Consider the following 8408-nt stretch of genomic DNA (forward strand, 5'->3'; position numbering starts at 1 on the left):
GCTTACAGTTCAATATGCCTTCAAAACATGTATTTTCTTCTCCCACTGTATCACTATCAATGCCTTGCAGAATCTCGTGTACACATTGCTCTAATTTCCCATGTCCTATATTCTTCTTGCCCTTTTCTTCCATTTTCTGGGAAAAGAATCTGCATGTTCCCGTTACCAGGGAAGCTCAGAAAAAACTAAGCCAACATGAATTACAGTTTGTCTCTTCACATCAGCTTTTCAGCAGAAATGTAAACACGTATGTGAATACCCCATTAGCCATTTCTATCCATCTTTTAGAATCAAAATACCTTTAAAAATAAAAACATTGCAAGCAACATTCACTAGAAACACTCAAGATTATTCACTTATGAATACACTGTGACCAGAGTTGGTCTTTTTCATTTCTGAATTGTTGTGATTCTTACCCTTCTATCATACGTTGAAAGATAGGTTCCTTCAACAACCCTAGAGTCCGTGAGCTCTTTAACAATGGTCTGAAACAGGACTTTCACCAGATAACATTAGAAATCTTCTTTTCCATTAATGGCATTGATCAGCTGAGGGACAAGTAACTGTCATTCCCTGCCCTCCCAACAAAACAAATCAAATGAAAACATACCATGCAACATCATACAGGCTGACTTAAGTAGCTCTACTCATCATGGGAAGAACAGGACTCGAGAAATAACCAACCAGGATAAAGGGAAACTCATGTTAAATGTAGAATTTATCGTTACAGTTTACTATTTAAAAACTACCCTTGAAATTTACAGGATGATTTTTAGCTGAACTGTGCTGCTTTAAAAATGGAAGCATCAGCTAGTATTGATCAGGGGAGCAGCATTCTCCTCCCGTGTAAGCAGGTGATGGGTTGGATTCTCAGCTGGCCTAAGCATGAAACACCACCCATTAAACCCAGCTGAGGTGCTGGTTCATACATGATGTGGCAAAGTACAAAAAAATTACAAGGTTTCGCTTATAAGACATTCAGGATACTGTCTTGAACACACAGATTTCCATTCAGGCTGCATCTGAAACCAGAAAAATATCTTATGGTAATTTCAGAGAGATTTTTAATAGGCATTAAGCTATTGTATATCATTTCGAATCAATTTCCAAGGACAATGCTTACATCTTCACTGGGTTCACCTAACACAAGCTACCACGCAGATCACCGACACTGACTGCATATTCCAGGAAAACAGCAACATGTAGGTCATGCTGTGACCTACAAAAATATGTGACGCAATTCAAAAGGGATCTGCTAACACAGAACCTTGCAAACATGGGCTGAATACCACTAGGTCAGTAATACCACTGGATATGCATGGATGTTAATTAGCTATCAGTTGTTGGACACACTCTAAACTTACAGGTTCATTCTTAAAAGCATTTCCAAATTAATTAATGAAACCTTTTGCTTAGTTATAAGCTACCAAATTGTAACCAACACAATTGTTCTTTCAGCTGTGAATTACTCAATGTTCTTCAAGTGCAACAGTCTCCATATACTCTTTGTTCATCTAAGACTGATGATAACTGATTATAATTTCCCATCAGAGAGGGGAGATGAGAAGGGGATATTACTAAGGGTTGTATTAAATTGAAGCAGATTCTCCTAGCTGATTCACCAAAAAATAACTGCATTTCGTTTTGTTCCTCACCAATGCACAGAGACAGAATATAGCAGCTTGCAGAACCTTAAATATTAAGTACAAGTAAATACAGCATAAAAAACCCCAATGACTTATCTACGAATAGTAGAACTTCAAGAACAAAAATAACATTCATGTTCATGAAAATATAAAAGTGTATATTATGTATTAATACAATTTTAAATCTTTAAATTTCATCACTAAAATATTTGTACACCAAGCCTACCCCAAATACATGCAAAACAGTACAGTACTGATTCTAATTAATTTCTATTGCCTGTAACATTAAGAGTTCTAAGGATTTGCATACACCATAGAAATGAATAATGAAAAATATTTCTGCATCCATTTTAAAAGAAAATCAACTTAGTGAATTTTAGCAAACCAGCACACATTCGGGGGGGGGGGAAAAAAAAAAAAATCCAGAAGCCCTGACTCCACCATTTCTCCCAACTTTATTTGCTCACTCATTATTGATTACCCTAAACCATCTGGGACCTCAATGCAATTTTCAACAGCTGTTTCTTCTCCTTTTCAGTTTTAATTTCCATGTTACTTAGACCTTTTGTTTACACAGAATGTAAGGTTTGACAAGTCTCTCCCCTAAACACTTAAAAGAATATTATAATAAACAATTTCAACAAAATTCAACAAATAACTTGACAAATGGAGTACAGGTGTTAAACAGTAACTGTGAGATCTTACCTCCTAGGTGTAGACGGGAGGAATGCATACAGTGAAAATGGGAGACAACATGCATTTTAGCATCAGCCATTCTCAATTAATTCATAGAATCATAGAATTGTTAAGGTTGGAAAAGACCCTTAAGATCATCGAGTCCAACCGTTAACCTATCACTGCCAAGTCCATCACTATACCATGTCCTCAAATCATTCACTTTGTTATTTTTGATAAAATAATCTGAGATAATGTTATACTTTGCATGACCATTTTTAACAAAAAAAGAAGACCTGGCATACCACGGCAGCTGTTCTATCTAAAAAATTTTCTCAGGTACATCAGTTTGCTTTGTTATTCATCACAGAGTTACATTTCATCCAAAGTTAGAAATGGAATTGTGGTCTGTCCAGTCTTCATTGGTATTCCTTATTTGTTGGTGCTTGTTAAACTGTTAACTAAGAGGATTTCATTATGCAGCTGTGTACTAAAATGTTTGCTGCATTCATTTGCCTCTTTCTTGTTTAACTATGCTATGTGGATGGTCACATATATCAGTTCACTTTGCTTCTCTTCTGACAATAGCTGATTCAGACTATTTAACACAGGGAACTGGCTGCGATATCCAAATGTGATCTTCCAGATAAAACACAGGTCCTAAAGTTTCCAGGATGTGTGACGGTTTCTCAGCTACACACCAGTGATCCAAATGCATGGCAAGTAAATCATACAGCACCATAAATTTTAGCGAGATGAACCAAAAGCCTGCATTCCTGAAAGTGCTTGCATGACATTATTTTTCCTTTTAAGTTCACTGGATGTTTTAGAATCCAGACTGCAGACTGTGATCCACACTGTTTTTCTGTCATTTACAGAGAAGCTGTATTTACGCTCATTTAACTTGAAAGCGTTCAGTGTGGCTAGACCATAGAGCTTTTTCATGACTCTTCCAACATGCTGTTGAATTTTCTATTTAGAGCCCCACCTCCTGGAGCAAAGATTTCCAGTCCTCATATTTTAAAGAAGAAATTCAAATAGACCTTAAAGATACAGAAACTAGAAGTACTACAAAAATTACATTTTTCTACCCTTGTGGATTTTGGATCTTGAGCACTGATGACACAGAGAACTGCACAGATGCTTTGCAAAGATGTAGATCATTACTAAAGAGGAGGCAGCAGAGAATCCATCTCTGAGGATGGGAAGATAAATTTGTTATAATCTGGTAAAGACCAGATCTTCAAGTGATACAGATTTATAGAGGAACTTTGAAGAGGTTCCCTGCAGGGAATTTGAGCAAGCTATTGATTTAGAAACACATCATGCAAACATGCCATTGTAAATTCAAGTAAAATAATTATTTTTTAAAAACAAAAAAACATTTGTTTTGCAGTCTTGTAACCCAAATATTGCATTGCCATGCACAAATATTAAAGAGAAATCTGACGGAGCCCAGAAGATACAAAAAGTGACTGACAAGAAAGTGATCCAAAATTCAGGTATCTGGTAAGGGCTATTTTGCTGCCTCACAACTTCACAAAGCAAATAGAAAGCACAAATATTGACCACAATGAAAAATGACCATGACTCAGTAGTGAAAGCCAAGTTGTAAGCATCTTCAGTTTCCCATAGTTTGGTTAAAAAGAAGAGGGAGAAAAAAAAAAAAGCTATCATTAGCAAACTACTTGGATTTCAACTGCTCAATTTACACCTGAGTTATACCAGCCTTATGACAGTAGAATCCATCACCTTTTTTACAGTTGGAAGACTACTTTTATACACTTTTTAAACCACAATATTAACTGTCTATCAAATGGATGAATAAAAATCAAAATTTAAACTTATTCTGGGCATCATTTTGCCAGTTATGTTTCACAGCATTTTCCTGACTTGAATACCCTGAGGTCACTTATCCTTTGTAATGACAGAGAAATAATGCAGCATCTTTCCAGCTACATTAAGGTCTTGATAATAAAAGGTCTAGCAGAACCCAGCATACATTTACAAATTACAATAGCCAATCACCGCCTTAACACACAACTACATTTTAGCTGTACCTTATGTTCAATTCCTAATAAGTCAGATACAGAAGTTCTTATTCAGAAGAATATTTAGCTGGGAATGGCCTCTGGAAACAGAGGGATTATCAGAAGCCACTGAAAGGTGACAGGGACAAGGTTATCAGAAGGGAGGCTGAGGCAATGCATTAGCACTTGCAATATCACAGAGCCTGAAGTTAGGCTTGGGGCGGACACTGTGGAAACACCTGGCCCAAATTAATCTCCAAGGTGAGGGCCGTGTTTCTCTATGTTAGGCACTAACAGAACAGTCAGTCCAAGATCAGCAAGTCAGAAAGCTTGTAGCATCTGTCACTGGCAGCCTGGTCCTTTCAGCTAGGAGCTCTGCTTACAACCAAAGAATCCCAGCAGTGCACCACAGTGCCACAGTTCTGGGAAAGGGACAAGGCCAAAGGGGCAATCACATCAACAGCTCCTGGTAGCCACTTCCACCAGGCAACTCCTATGGAAATCCCAACAGAAACTTTCCAGCCTTTCCTCCCTGAGGCTCCTCCTCGGGATTTTGCTCACTGTGGAAGCAAGGGTGGAACTGGCTGCAACCCCATTAACTTGATTAGCATCATAGAATATCTCAAATTTGAAGGGACCCATAAGGATCATCAAGTCCCACTCCCTGCTCCTCGCAGGACTACCTAACACTGAACCATATGACTAAGAGCATCGTCCAGATGTCCCTTGAACTCTTGACAGGATTGGTGCCGTGACCGCTTCCCTGGGGAGCCTGTTCCAGGGACCGACCACTCTCTCAGTGAAGAACCTCTTCCTAATGTGCAGTCTGAACTTCCCCTGGCGCAGCTTCATTCCATGTCCTCATGTCCTGTTGCTGGTCACCAGAGAGAGGAGATCAGCACCTCCCCTTCCACTGCCCCCCTTGAGGAAGGTGTAGACTGCGATGAGGTCACCCCTCAGCCTTCTCTTCTCCAAGCTGAACAAACCGAGTGACCTCAGCCACTCCTCATAAGCCTTATCCTTGAGACCCTTCACCATCTTGGTCGCCCTCCTCTACACTCTAAGTTTGATGTCCTTCTTGTATTGAGGCACCCATGGTGTCTTTTGATTGCTACAGAACTACTTACAGAGCACTCGCATCTTACACCCTCTTCAACAGTTACCAGCTAATCATTCTCAGACTTCACCAATATCACAATCATTCCCAGAAAGCCTCTTAGAATCACCAGATGTTTACCTCACTCAAGCACCAATCTGAAACTGGTCAAGTGCCAGCAAGGCTAGCATTTACAGCACAGCAGGCCTGGATTTGAAATTCGTATGTAGAGCAGCAGGCCAGATCAATAGAAACAAAACCTGAGTCAGAGCAGAAGCAATAGATCTCACACTATTGCCTGAAAAGGGACAAAACATTCTCCTGACGGGCCACCCAGACTGCTAGACCAGACATAGGTGCACCAGTGCAGAATTTGACCCAGCAAATAAGAGACGTGGAGAATGGGACTCCAACATGTCACCTCACAGTGATGCATAGGAAAGTATCAGAATGCCAGTGTTTTAAGAAATAAATCTCATTCATTTTTTCCTTACAAGAGTTCAAATTAAGCTTTTAAAATAGATACTTCTCTATGTTCCCAGCCTATAAAGTACACTCAGCATCTTTTATATATTTGCATTCACAGCAAAAAATAGAAAGAGAGTACAAATGGGTATTCAGTGCCATAAGATAGCCCAAATGCACAACCTAGATCTGTCCTAAGTAGCCATAATGAAACTGAGGGACGGCGATACAGTAATTTAAGAACAAACTGCACGTCAGCCCAAGCGGCATGTTTCACCAGTTAATGGCTATGAAAAAAAGGCATGTTGCACGTACAAAGAGATGCATCTTGCAGGGTCTGTGTTTGCAAGAGAGAACGTCTTCACACACACATCCACAAATACACCAACCCTGACACCCCAAGACACGTACAGGTGCATTTCTAAAAGGAGATGCTTGGCAAGAAACCTTGTGCGATGCCGTGTGTATCACGGAACAGGCAAAGAAGCACCGCGAGTAAAAATAAACGCGGGGAGTGCCTTTACAGCTGCTCCCCGCTCAGCTGCGCTGGCTGCCCACCCCCAGATGCCATCTCACTGAGGCCCAGCCCAGGCTCTGCCGGCTGCAGTCTCCGCACATCCCGGTCAGCCCTGCAAAAACCCCGTCCTTTGTAACAGCCACCGCAGCCGGTACCCCGCACTCAGCGCGGGGACGGCAAGACAATGACCAACCTGGAACACAATAGTGCGGGACCGGAGAGGGAGGCTGAGGCGGCTGCCGGCACGGCGCTGCGGGCTGCGTCCTGCCACACCTCTCCCTCCCTCTCCGCTCCATCATCACCTCCCGCTCGCCTCCCCTCCTCTCCATCGCCTCCAGCTCCAGCTCACCTCCATCGCTCCCCCGCCACGCCGCCGCCCCGGCCCCTCGCCCCGCACCGCTGCCCTCGCCCCGCTCCAAGTCATTGTTCCGCCGCCGCGGCGGGAACCGGGCGACCCTCCCGGCCGCCGCCGCTCACCGTGCCGCGGCCAGGAGAGGATGCCGAGCGGCGAGGGACGAGCACGGCGCATCCATCTTCCCGCCGCCGCCCCGGCGGCTCCAGCGCCCAGCACCGGCCCTGCCGGCCTCCTGCGCGCCGACGCTGAGGGCGGGCGCCCGCCCCGCCGCCTCCCCGCGGCGGAGGCCTGCGCTGCCGGGCCGGGGTCTGCGGCAGGCCCCGCCCCGCCCCGCCGCCGCAGCGCCCGGCCGCCATGGCAACGCCGCGGCGGAGCGACGACGGCGGCGGCGGCGGCGGCGAGGGGAGCCGCAGGGCGAGCCCGGCCGGGGGGAGGCGGCGGCGGCGCCCGCGGAGGGGCTCCCGTTGCACCCCGAGCCGCCCTGCGGCCGCCCGGCGGCCGCCCGGCGGGAGCTGACCCTGCCGCCGGCGGGGCCGCGGGGCTGTGAGGGCCCCCTGCGCGGCCTGCCCGGCGGGGCGGTGTGAGACCCGCTCGGGGCGGGCCTGGCGACGGCGACCCCGACAGCGTGAGGGGCCTCAGCCCGCAGACCGGAGCTTGGGCGACACGAAGCATCCGCAGCCCACGGGGCCATGGTGCTTGGGAGCTCTCCCTTGGAAAACTTGTGTAGGCCGGGAGCGAGAGCGGGCCTACGGCCCCACACCTGAGGCCAAAAAACACCTCCCCAAAGGAACGAGCCATCAACAAGCTCGGTCATCAACAAGCCAACAAGACGGGTGTTAGACTGGTGTTCCACAAGGCCATGAACCTCAATGGAAAAGCATGCCATAACGTTCTGGGGAAGAAGCTCCAGCCCAGACTGAGTTAATCAGAACTGTTTATATATCCGAATGAACTGCAAAAGCAGTCACACTTCTGCATAGCCCAAACGTCAGCGAGGCAGTCGGGCAAACGATGACTGCAGAAGCCCCTGCTCTTCGGGTTCTTCAGAAGCTTCCTCGTCTCCATCCTTCTGAAGACTGACAGCGATATCCCTGGAAGAGGTTGGTAGGCTGACAATTATAAACACATCAAGAATTCCAATCACTATCCTTTTGGCACTTTACAGAGAAGATAAGTATCGCTATTAGACCTGGTCAGATAAGGTGTTAGTTTTTCTGCAAAAATAGACTCTTCTTTTTGTTGACGAAGTGAAGACAAATGTTGTGGGTTTGTTTTTTTTTTCTAACCACAGCAACATGCAGGAAAAAACATTTCTAGAAACTAAAAGATAGTTTAGTTGAGTATTGGATTTGCAGATTATCTCCATTCTATAAAGTGGTTCCCTGGTCAGTGGCAAAATCAGAACAAAACTAGTGACAAAGGCTGACTTTTGAGTCCTCCACCCTGAACACCAAATTCCATCAGAGTCCCCCTTAGTATCTAGTTGTTAGGCCCTACTTTAAGTGCCAGTGGTTCAAATCTTGACCATGAAATCTTTCAGAAAAGGAGAACGAAACCCAGCACTAGAAGCAGACGTCTCAGAGTAAAGACTCTGGCACCGTATGCCTGACTCATGGCTGACCAG

This window comes from Platalea leucorodia (genome assembly GCF_965183815.1).
Source record: "Platalea leucorodia genome assembly, chromosome: 11".
Classification (NCBI taxonomy): Eukaryota; Metazoa; Chordata; class Aves; order Pelecaniformes; family Threskiornithidae; genus Platalea; species Platalea leucorodia.